The sequence below is a fragment of the Mesoplodon bidens genome (assembly GCF_964165515.1).
Source record: "Mesoplodon bidens genome assembly, contig: HAP1_SCAFFOLD_544, whole genome shotgun sequence".
Lineage (NCBI taxonomy): Eukaryota > Metazoa > Chordata > Mammalia > Artiodactyla > Ziphiidae > Mesoplodon > Mesoplodon bidens.
The window spans coordinates 4,256-16,331 of NW_027671197.1; the positions used below are offsets into that span (position 1 = coordinate 4,256).

Below are 12,076 nucleotides of genomic sequence, written 5' to 3' on the forward strand. Positions count from 1 at the left end.
ACGTTTTCATACTTTAAAAAGCCACTGCCTGAGGGTCTGGCTTCTAAACAGCCTGAATCTAGGGGCTGAGATCCTCCCATTAGGGATGCTGACAGGTCTTGGCACATTCTCAATTACTGGGAGTTATTTAAAATGTAATGGGCTGCTTGCATAAGCACAAAGGTTTGAGAGACAAAAAAGCATTGGGGCAGGGTTGAACAACAAGCTTCATCTCCTACACAAGGCCACTCCTTCAAGGCTGAGAGAGGCGATTGTTTCATCTACTGTACAGAAACCAAAACAGAGGGTCAAGAAAATGAAGAAACAGAGGTGTATGTTCCAAATGAAAGAACAAGATAAAACCTCAGGAAAAAAAAAAAGCCTTAATGAAATGGAGGTAATAGGAGAAGAACAACAGGATTAGCATCTCCAAATAAGGGGTGAAAGTGACAGTGGCCAGCTGATAAGAACCATCCTTCCTGACAATTTCCTCTTTATCCCCATCTGGAATGTGGGTAGTCAATGTCCTGGGAGAGAACTGGACCTGGGACAGGATTATAAGGGAGGATCCTGGGACAATGAAAAACCCCGATCAAACTTCTACTTCTTTGAGACCAGCTTGAGGTATCATCTGGTCTGCTTTCCTGGGGGCCCTCTGGCTTCCACAAAGGAGAGCCAGGTGTGTCATAAGGCGGAGTGGAGGGGAGTTTTATAACGATAAAGGAGTCACTCCAACAAGAGGATATAACATATGTAAATATATATGCACCCAACACAGAAGCACTTAAATATATAAAGCAAACATTAACAGACCTAAAGAGAGAAACAGACAGCAATACCATAGTAGGGAATTTTAAAACCCCACTTACATCAATGGATAGATCATTCACACAGAAAATCGATAAGGGAACATCAGCCTTAAATGACACATTAGACCAAATGAACTTAACAGGTATATATAGAAAATTCCATACAAAAGCAACACAAATACACACTCTTCTCAAGTACACATGAAACATTTTCCAGGATAGAGAATATGTTAGGCCAAAAAACAAGTCTTTTTTAATTTATTTATTTTATTTTATTTTATTTATTTATTTATTTTTGGCTGTGTTGGGTCTTCGTTTCTGTGCGAGGGCTTTCTCTAGTTGCGGCGAGCAGGGCCCACTCTTCATCGCGGTGCACAGGCCTCTCACTGTCGCGGCCCCTCTTGTTGCGGAGCACAGGCTCCATACACGCAGGCTCGGTAGTTGTGGCTCACGGGCCTAGTTGCTCCGCGGCATGTGGGATCTTCCCAGACCAGGGCTCGAACCCGTGTCCCCTGCATTGGCAGGCAGATTCTCAACCACTGTGCCACCAGGGAAGCCCCCCAAAAACAAGTCTTAATAAATTTAAGAGGACTGGAATCATATCAAGTACCTTTTTTCCAGGTACAATGGTATGAAACCAAAATTAATTACATGAAGGAAGCTGGAAAATTCAAAACTATGTGGCGATTAAACAACATGCTACTAAAACACCAATGGGTCGGGGCTCCGGCTCCGCCTCCCGCTTCAGCTCCAGCTCCTGCTCAGCCCAAAGAGCCTCCACCGGCCTCTGCTTTAGGAAAATCAGCCCCTCCTTATGCTTCAGCCTGCAAGGGACCAGAAGACCATAAAGGTTTAGGAATAAAAATGAAACCCAACACCCACAGGAATAAAAGTCTCAATGTCCATCCAGTCATAAAACCCAGTGGAGGTGCTGGGGAAACTGCCCAAAGGAGACAGCATTACACACAGAAAAGAGAAGGACAACTAAAAAATCCACCTACTGGGAAACGCTTGTAAAAATCGGCTCTTTTTAGAGTTGCGAAAACTAGCCTAGTGCTAGTGAGAGAGGAGGCCACCAGCTGAGATGTCGGGCAAGTGCTACCAGACTCCATCAGTCCACAGGTCTCTCCCCCAACACCCGCAGCAGGCAAGGTGCTTCTCCTCCCTCCTGCTTGGCCTGACTGAACCCCGTTTCTCTCAACGGTCATTTTGGGGGGTTGATTACAAAGCACACGTCATGGATTCTAGATTTTTAAACGTTAAAAACTTTCCCCTAAGAGAGAACAACAGACCTTAAAGATGATCTCTTTTCACTCTTTTGATTTAATCATATATACCTTTTGACATTTCTCAAGAAAGAGCCTACAGACCAGGTATTGTGTCAGGCCTATCTTTCCACGTAGCGTCGAATTGGATTCAATCAGCAGCCGAGTTTGTCATCCTAACAACATCCTGTGGAGTTAGAAGCTCACAATTACAAAGTGCTTCCACATCAGTGATATCGTTTGCTTCTCACAGTAAACCTTAAGGAAGGGAAGGGAGGTAATGTTACCCCCACTGTACAGATCAGTAAATTGAGACCTACTGCCACTTTGTCTGGCTTATTGGACGAGACAGCAGCTTCCTTGGAAGGCACAGAGGGACTGACTCTGAGGGGGGCGCATAGGAAAGTTTCAGGTCGTGGCAGCAACGTGTCTCTGCAAAACAGGATCCTGAAAAGGGGGTTTTCGGGTAAGGATGTGGTAATGAAATACTAGAGCGGGAAGACAAACACGACTTAGGTCACGCTGTTGCCTACGGAGAGCTCTGGGTGAATGGCTTCCTTCCCTAACTCTCTGCTTTCTCAGTCCTATCCATTCTTCAAAGCCAAACCCAAATCCCACAGATCCAGGAGCCGTTCTTGAGTATCTAGCACAGAGAAACCATAATAACGACACCTTAAGATTTCCATGTGCCTTAGCTCCTTACATCATGATAAGCTTTCGAGGTAGGCTTCGTAGTCCGTTTTACAAATGAGGAAAGTGAAGCTCAGAGGGGTTCAGTAACTTTTCAAGCTGACACAGCTAATAAGCAGCAAAGTCTGGATTTCAAACTCCATCACATCACAGCGGCCTCACCTTCCTGTACATGTATCACACCTTGTATATTGCCTGCCCACGTGTCCCTTAGTTCATCAGCCTTTTGTTGTAAGTTCTTTGAGGGCAGAGAGCAAGCCTTATACTTCTTTGTAACCACCCCTCCCGTACTTAGCAGAGCCCCATGTACACAGTAGGTTCTCAATAAGCATCATATGTTAAATATCTATTGGGTAGGAACAGTAGTTACGGGATTTTTTTGGTACTCTGAATGTCAGGGTCTCTGCTGTATATAATTAAATCAAGAGTGAACATGGGAAAAAAAGAACAAAACAACCAATGGGTCAAAGAAGAAATCAAGAGAGAAATTTAAAAATACCTCGAGACAAACAAAAATGGAAATATGCCAAAATTTGGGGGATGCAGTAAAAGCAGTTGTAAGAGAGAAGTTCATAACAATAAATACCTACCTCAAGAAACTTTACACTTCAAGGAAGTAGAAAAAGAAGAACAAATGAAGCTCAAAGTTAGTAGAAGTAAGGAAATCACAAAGATTACAGCAGAAACAGAGACCAAAAAGACAATACAGAAGTTCAGTGAAACTTAGAGCTGGTTCTTTGAAACGATAAACAAAATTGACAAGTCTTTAGCTAGAGTTACCAAGAAAAAAAGGGAGGACTCAAATAAATAAAACAGAAGTAGAAGAGGAAATATCACAAATGGTACAACATAAATACAAAGGATCATAAGAGACTACTATGAAAAATTATACACCAAGAAATTGGACAACCTAGAAGAAATAAAAATTCCCAGAAATATACAACTATGAGGAGAGAATCATGATTAAGTAGAAAATAGGAACAGACCAATTACTAGTAAGAAGACTGAATCAGTAATCTAAAAGGAGGTCAACATCATTAGTCATCAGGGAAACGCAAATCAAAACCACAATGTGATAACACTTCACACCTGTTAGGATGGCTATTATCAACAAGCCAAGAAGTAACAAGTATTGGTGAGGATGTGGAGAAAAGGGAACCCTTGTGCACTGTGGGTAAGAATATAGACTGGTGCAGCCACTGTGGAAAACATTATGGAGGTTCTGCAAAAAATGAAAACTATAACTACCATATGACCCAGTAATTCTACTTCTGGGTATTTATCCAAAGAAAACAAAAACACTAACTCAAAAATACATATGCACCCCCATATTCACTACAGCATTATTTTACAATAGCCAAGATATGGAAACAACAGAAGTGTCTATCAATGGATGAATGAATGAAGAATTTTATATACATTATATATACACACACACACATACACACACGATGGAATATTACTCAGCCATAAAAAGAATGAAATCTTGGGCTTCCCTGGTGGTGAAGTGGTTGAGAGTCTGCCTGCCGATGCAGGGGACATGGGTTCATGCCCCGGTCCGGGAAGATCCCACATGCCGCAGAGCGGCTGGGCCCGTGGGCCACGGCTGCTGGGCCTGTGCATCCGGAGCCTGTGGTCTGCAACGGGAGAGGCCACAACGGTGAGAGGCCCCCGTACCACAAAAAAAAAAAAAAATCTTGCCATTTGCAACAACATGGGTGGGCAGCATGATGCTAAGTGAAATAAGTCAGAAAGAGAATGACAAATACCATTTGACCTCTCTTATATGTGGACCCTAAAACAAACAAACAAAACACAAAACAAGCTCAGACACAGGAAACAGATTAGTGATTGCCAGAGGCAGGGGGTGGGGTGGTAGGAGAAATGAGTGAAGGGAGTACACATTTATTTTTAAATGTTTTTACATTTAAGCAAAGAATCTGTGTTACAGGTCTACGACATAACTTCATTAAAGGAAAGGGGGGAAATTTATCTGAAAATGAGTAGACATTATAAGACTGAGGACTAAAGGAACTATATGAATAAGCACTCTTCTCTTGTTAATAAAGTGGTTTCCCTCACTTCTCAATTCTGATACCCCTATACACGTGTACTGGGTTTGAGCAAGTAATCAAAGAGATGATGAATAATGGTTAAAAAAAAAAAAGAAGAGACAAATTTTTTAAAAATAAAATACTGTTAATTCTGTGGAGGTTTATTAATAAAAAATAATGTTTAAAGGGGGCAATGTTGCTCATTCTGGTTCTGAATGAGTCCTTCCTCTCTATAAAAAGCAACAAACTTTGTGACTATATAGTGATTGCTCCCTGCCCCCAGGTGCCAGGGTTGGGGGCTGCAGGATTCAGGGCACTGCAGGCCTTTTCTTCTTTGTCACACAGCCTCTCTTGCATCTTCTCTTCCCTCAGTTTCCATTACCTCTCTCTTTCCTGGTTATCTTCACTTTTCTCTAACTGCTCTTTCTCAGGTCCTCTGCCGGCCCCTGGTCTGTTTCCCCAGAGCTTTGTCCTTCACTCTTCCATTGTGCAGATTCCCCAAGGGACATCTTCTAAACCCAAGACGCCCATGTCGTCCACCCTGTATGTTGAAGACCCCTACTTACATCTTCAGGCTGCCCTCTCTGCTGAGCTCCAGAACTGGACCCCAAATATATTTAATCACAGGTGTTTATAAAGTTTCTACTATGTATGACATAACTGGGTAGAGCATATCTCTACCTGTTTAGATAATTCAAATTTGACATATTAGAAACTGAACAGATCATCTTCTCTGTTTCTGAATGGCATCAACAATCACCCAAGCCAGAGAGGGAAAGAGAGAGAGAGAGAGAAGGAAGAAGGAGGGAGATGGAGGGAGGGAGGAAAGAAGGAAGGAGGAAGGAGAGGAGGGAGGGAGTGAAGAAGGAAGGGGAAAGGGGGAGGGAGGGAGGGAAAGAAAGGAAGCAAGCTCAGTGCTCAGCCTAGTTCGTGGTCAAGAAGTTACAAAGTTTATACTGCGGAAGTATAAGTCAGTAATTGAAATGCAGTTGAGATATGGCATCCGTGATGTCTATGGAATAAAAACACTCAAAAGTACCTAATTCCAAAAATGCTAGGACATTTCTAACATAGAAGTGTATTTTATATGTTCTCATAGGACTGCTTTAAGGATTGTGGCTAACTTAAGTCTTCTATACCAGGAAGCTGACCAGATTCCCCAAGGAAATGCCTTGGACCTCCACACCCAAAGCACTGGGTTCAGAGCACTGCACACTAAAGAAATGACTCCCACCAAATGCTCATTCCTGACCAGGCAAAAAATAACTCTCCCTATTCCTGAGGTCTGATAGCAGGTGTTTCAGTGAAATGCCAAAGAATGAGCCAGGAAAGAGACACATCATATTCAAAAAAGCCTGTGCCAGCAAGGAGAGCGGGGGCAGGAGATGGCAGTAAACTGGGGACTTAGAGGAACAAAGAACACAGAGACAGAGCAGGTGTGGTAGGGAGATGCTTTCCTGAGATCCGTGACCTTCCTTTGACCACACACATCAGAGAACTGTTCAGATGAGGTCAAGAAACTCAACGGTTGGTATTCAACGTACCAACTTGGCCAAATGCATCTGTCAGTGTGACCTGAATTGCCTTGGGTTTCACCTATTTGTGGGCGTAAATAGAGTTCGAGAAATGGTATCAAGCAAAAATTTCCTGGTTTATAGTTCTGTCTTGTTGTAGCATTTTGGTCCCTAAGTACACACACACTGAGCATCCTCAGAGGTGTTTGCATGGGTTTCAAAAACATGTTCCATTTGTTCTTCCACTTTGGCAGCCAGTGGAATGTCAGGTGTCAGCTAAGGTATCCGAGGATGGCTCTGTCACACTGACACTGCTGTGTGCCCTCCATGAAAGAGCCATATTTTCTAGTCTGCCAGGAAACCTGGAAGAGTGGTTCACACCCTGAAGATGGCAGGGCAGCCCTGTGCGCCTTTCACTCTCCTTAGGGCCGTGCTCCATGTAGAAACACAGAGATGCTCCTCTTTCCTTGGGACACAAACCTAGTGCAAGGGGCTGAACAGAGGAATAATACCTTCTTGCCTCCTTCATTTCTCCATCTCTGCATCCAAGTATTTGAATCAAAATTATTCCAAAATTCAAACTATTTTGTGAAATGCTTATATGTCATGTTGGGCCTGATACTTATAAAGTGGATAAAAGGTCTCTTCTAAGAGCTTCAGGGTTGAGAGAGAGCACCAGAATGGTAAGTCAGCTATAGACGCAGCGACTACGTTTTCAAGGTTTAGTGGACAGTTCCTATTTCAAGTAGTCTGCTCCATAAATACACTTGTCTTCAGACAATGTGAAAATAAAATGACTGGAATACTGTGGAGCAAGGAGTACAGTAAGGCGCAGCAGGGTTTCATGAATTAACTATGCAGTAAGGACCTAGAGGTTTTTTTAACCATTTTTCTTTTCCTTTCCATATATGAAAATAAATTGCTAAAGAAGATGAACTTCTGGGACTTCCCTGGTGGCACAGTGTTTAAGAATCCACCTGCCAATGCAGGGTACATGGGCTCGAGCCCTGGTCCAGGAAGATCCCACATGCCACGGAGCAACTAAGCCCGTGTGTCATAACTGCTGAGCTTGTACTCTAGAGCCCGTGAGCCACAACTACTGAGCCTGCGTGCTGCAACTAATGAAGCCCGCACGCCTAGAGCCTGTGCTCTGCAACAAGAGAAGCCACCACAATGAGAAGCCCATGTACCACAATGAAGAGTAGCCCCCACTCGCCGCAACTAAAGAAAAGCCCGCACGCAGCAATGGAGACCCAACGCAGCCAAAGATAAACATTTTTTTAAAAATCAAAAATAAATGTGAAAATGTTTTCTTTTGCTATAATAGTAAAATAATGCATTTTCTCAATCTGCTGTTGTTCTTTTTAAAAAGTTGGTTTTGCTACTCTTTTTTTTTTTTTTTTTACAAATAGAAGTTTCAAATTTTATGTAGTCTGAACAGTTGGTCTTTTGTTTTATGATTTCTTAAAAGGATTTTAAGCTTAGGAAGTCATCCTTGGTTTTAAATTCACAGATCTAATACCTTGTTTGAGCAGGCATTTGGAAAAGGATGTTTTAAAAATATTTAACTTTTTAATATATCTGGGATTTATTTTGTTATACACTATGAAAGATGGGTCTAAATTAATTTTATTTCCCTTAAATTCCTACCCAGTTATTCCTGCACAAGTTAATGAATAGTTCTTCCTTTCTGGTGATGTCACTTTTGTTTCCTAGCCAATTCTTGTATGGAAAAAAATCAATTCTGGACTGTCTAGTGTGTGTTCTATATCTTTATATTTTTCCTTCTTTCTGTAGTGTCTTATTTTAATTATCATAGCCTTATTTTTTTTCACCATAGAGTGTTTATTTTCCATATAAAAGGGCAGAAGCTAACATGTGAGCAAAAGGGTAAAAAGCGTGGAGCTCGTGTGGGAGACCATGACAGGTGACTTGAGGCTGAGGGTGGTGAAGGCTGGTCCAGGGGGAGAATTGGAGGTTGGGATGAAGAGATGGGGTCAGATCCAGGCCCTGTCCTTCAGGCAGACCATGAGACATGTTGATGCCAAAATTTATGGGATATAGCAAAAGCAGTTTTAAAAGAGACTTCTCACAAAAAATGCTTACTGGTCTTGGAGAGTTTCCCAGAGAGGCATGGGGTGAGGGATGGTGACGACTGCTGTTCACCCTGGGGACAGAGTCAACTGGCGGCAGCCACCGTTGGCGCTCTCCCCACCATGTGGACACTGGTGCTGGTGGGCACCACTCCCTCCAGCTCAGCTTTATGCTGTACTTAAATATCTAGTGTGGCTGCCGTTCATATTCTTCGTTCAAAAATTTCTTTGATAAACTTATCAATTTTTTCTTCCTGAGAACATCAGAATCTAGTCAGATTCTCCAAATTTTCTTAGAATATTTATTGGACTTTGTAAATCATTATGAGGGTTGTCATGAGTTTGTGTATTATTTATGTATGAATTTACACCCATTTTCAATCAACTTTTGATGTTTGTGACGACAGAACACAGATTCGAGTCAATGAATTAGTCTAAAATAGTAACAAAGACATTTTATCTCAGTTGCCTCCTTCACTTGAGCAATTCATAGCCAAATTAAATTTAATCCCCTTTCATTTTTGCACCTAAATGTCTGGTGGAGACGTAATGCAACAATCAAGGATCCAGTGACTGGCCTCAGGGTGCAGAATAAAAGACACAATGATCAACATTGTCAGTGAATGGATTTGGAAACACTTGAAGGGTAATTCACGTTTCAACTTTTAACTTTCATTTGAATTCGTCAGTATTTCAAATGGAAACCCATGATCCCCTTCTGCAAGAATTTTCACCTTGGGTGTTTGCAATTCTTTTCTCTTATTTCCTTTGCCCTCTTCATGCTTGTGGTATCTGTACAGCAAGTTCTCCTGGCCCTAATTCTTAGTACTCTTGAAACTCTCCTGACAGCAGAAAGCAGTGATCAGATAGGTTGAATGATTCAATGGAAATTTAATCGGATCTCATTTTAGCTACGTGTAAGAAGCAACCTGCTGTGAACTAGAATTGTAATGCTGGAAGTTATCTGATTCCTACAGGCCTCTCTTCCTTCTCTGCCCTGGTGAATGACTGCTAAAGGAAGTTAAAGCATGTAAAACATGATAAACATTGATTTCTTGCCTTGGCCATTGAACTGGACATCTTGCCTTCTTGCAGGTAAAACTGAAGAGGAGTATGATAGATTCTAACTTTTATTTATAAGGGTGAAGCTTTTAAATGTACTCACTTAAGTTGCTTCTTGAGGCAGTAATGTCCTATTTCCTTTACATTAGACTTCCAGCTTTGAACGCAGTTTATAAAGCAAAACAAGATGAAACAAAAACCTAGACAAAGCAACCTCTGTCAGTAGAACACTTTAACAAAGACTGATGACCTGAAGAATAGGGTTGACAAGATGCGATTGGTCAGTTCACTGCTCTGAAGGAGAGGCATCCTTTATTTGTGGCTGCCTAGGGAAGGCCAGTTACAATGCAGAAAAGCTAAGAAACGGTAGGAGAAAGTGGAGAAACAAACAGGAAAAGAGTGAAAAACTGCACATAAGAAAAATGGAAGGTATAGAAGAAACAGCAACTTTTACAGTTGATTGTGCCACAGTTCAAGAAGAGTATAGCGACCACTGTTACATTGTTGGCCCCCCGTGATCTCCCAGTATTTGCCTCTGTGTAGTCCTCTTTCTTAGAACCTGAGTTGGGAGTATGACTTATTTTAATTAACTGGAAGTGGCAGAGTGATGCTCTATCAGTTCTTGTTCCAAGCCTTAAGAAGTTCTGCTTTTGTTCTCTTCAGAGCCATGATCTGCTTTATAAGAATGCTGTTAGCCTGCTACAGCTATGTGGAGAGGCTGTCAGAAAAGCCACATAAGAGGGAGAGGCCCTGAGAGACAAGCCTGGCCATCCCAGTGTCTCAGTCAAGCCCAGGCCCCTGCTGACCTGCCAGCTGGATGAATCCACGTGAGTAGCCATCAGTAAGATCAACAGAAGGGTCACCCAGCCAAGCCCAACCCAGATTGCAGAATTATGAGCAAATAAAATGTTCATTGTTTTAAGCCACTAATTTTTGGGGTGGTTTCTTATACAGCAAAATATAGCTCCTGGCATGTTAAAATGAAGTCAGTGATCAAGACGCAGTGACTCTACTCTCTGAGACAGTATTGTGTGGACTGAAGATGCACGTCTGGGACCAAAGCAAGCTTGGTTCAAATCCTTACTTTTTCACTTTTTAGCGCTTATGGCCTTGGGCAAGTTATTTAATCTTTCTGGGGCTCAGTCTTGTTATCTGTGAGTGAGAGAACTATTTCTTCTCTCACAAGATAGTTAAGAAATGAAATGAGTGAAAGTTTGGGGCACAAATTAAGTACTCACCAAATCTTATATTATTTGTTATATTCCATTTCCTTCCTGTCCTTCCCTCACCCCCTGAGGGGATAAAAGTGATCCAAACTACATTAACTCTTTAGGGTAGCCCCGTGACCTGCTAAAGGCAGTTCTGTCATAGGTCAGTTTTGCACTGCATATGTACATTTGGCAAACAATTCTTGTGTTTTTATGAAAAAGAGGTAAACTCCTAAAATACAGGTGATGGATTTTTAAAATGATAGCAGGTTTGTGGGGCACTGCTGGAGACAATGCACATTTGTGTCCATGTCCCAGACCGCCTACACCTGCTCATCTGCAGTATCACAGCTGTTTATTAGACTAAGCTGGGGTCACCAAAGAATACTGAAGTTACATTCAGCTTATTTTATTGCAGAGGGGATGAAGGCACATGCTGTATTTCCATTTGGTTTTCACAAAAATGCATTACTATCTCAATGGTTTGTGAAGTTCACTTAGGCAAAAATTGCAGATTTCGAGGTAGTACTGCATAAACTTTGGTGTTTGTTGAGTACTTGTCTTCATACTGGAAAGAAGAAAGTCCTATATTGAGTGACTAAATTAGGTGCAGACACCAAGAGAAAACACACACATGCACACACATGAAAGAAAGGATTAAGGGAAAAAGAAATAAACCTGCTCTGGCCTCAGTTTCCAATTTGTAAAATGAGAAAGCCAGACTAGAAGGTTCTCCAAGGTCACTTCCAGCTCTGAGTTTTAGCAGACATCTCAAATTCTGTGCATTTATTAGCCCTTTGTGAGATGAAAAACACAGGTTGTTCTCCAGCAAAACTTTAATTGCAGAGCTTTAATTAGAAAAAAATCAAAATACTCTTTCAGATTATGCTTTTTTAATTTTAGTTTTAATTGTGTTTTTATTGTTTCCATATCATTTTAAAAGAGAGATGAAAGCTGCAGTTTGACAAATTGCTACATCCGTCTGCTTGCCGTACAACTGCCCTAGCAAGTTAACTTAAAACAACTTTCTAAAATGTACTTTTAATGAGAAACTTAGACCCCTGAAATTTGTATAAAACATTTTTTTCCTTCAGACTTCTTATAGGGCTGTAGAGTTTCCATACCTCAGTGCCAAGAGCATGGCAGAGGAATTTCGCTCAGCTTAGTAATTACCTTGTGTTAGTCTAGCTCAAAGTTGTTTTTCTCTTAATGGCTTAAGAGAGCCATTCAAATGCTTTGATTCTAGTAATACAAGTTTTAATGGGCAAGGCAGGTGAATGCCCATGTAATGTTTAGCCTATTAAACTGGCCATATCCAAAGCTTATGCAGAGTAAATTCTTACTAGGGACTCTGAATAAGGGCAGATCAACGTGGACAAAAGCTTGAGAAAATAAGAGAGCT

The 12,076-nt window shown here is 41.5% G+C and overlaps 1 long non-coding RNA gene across 1 annotated transcript in view; it reads right to left on the minus strand.

The window, feature by feature from the left end:
- Window positions 1-1,284: 1,284 nt before the first annotated feature.
- Window positions 1,285-12,076, minus strand: part of LOC308611701 — a 119,796-nt gene continuing 109,004 nt past the window's right edge. Inside the window, exon 3 of the long non-coding RNA XR_014015015.1 lies at window positions 1,285-1,612. This is a non-coding gene — a long non-coding RNA (uncharacterized lncRNA). The remainder of the gene's footprint in view (window positions 1,613-12,076) is intronic.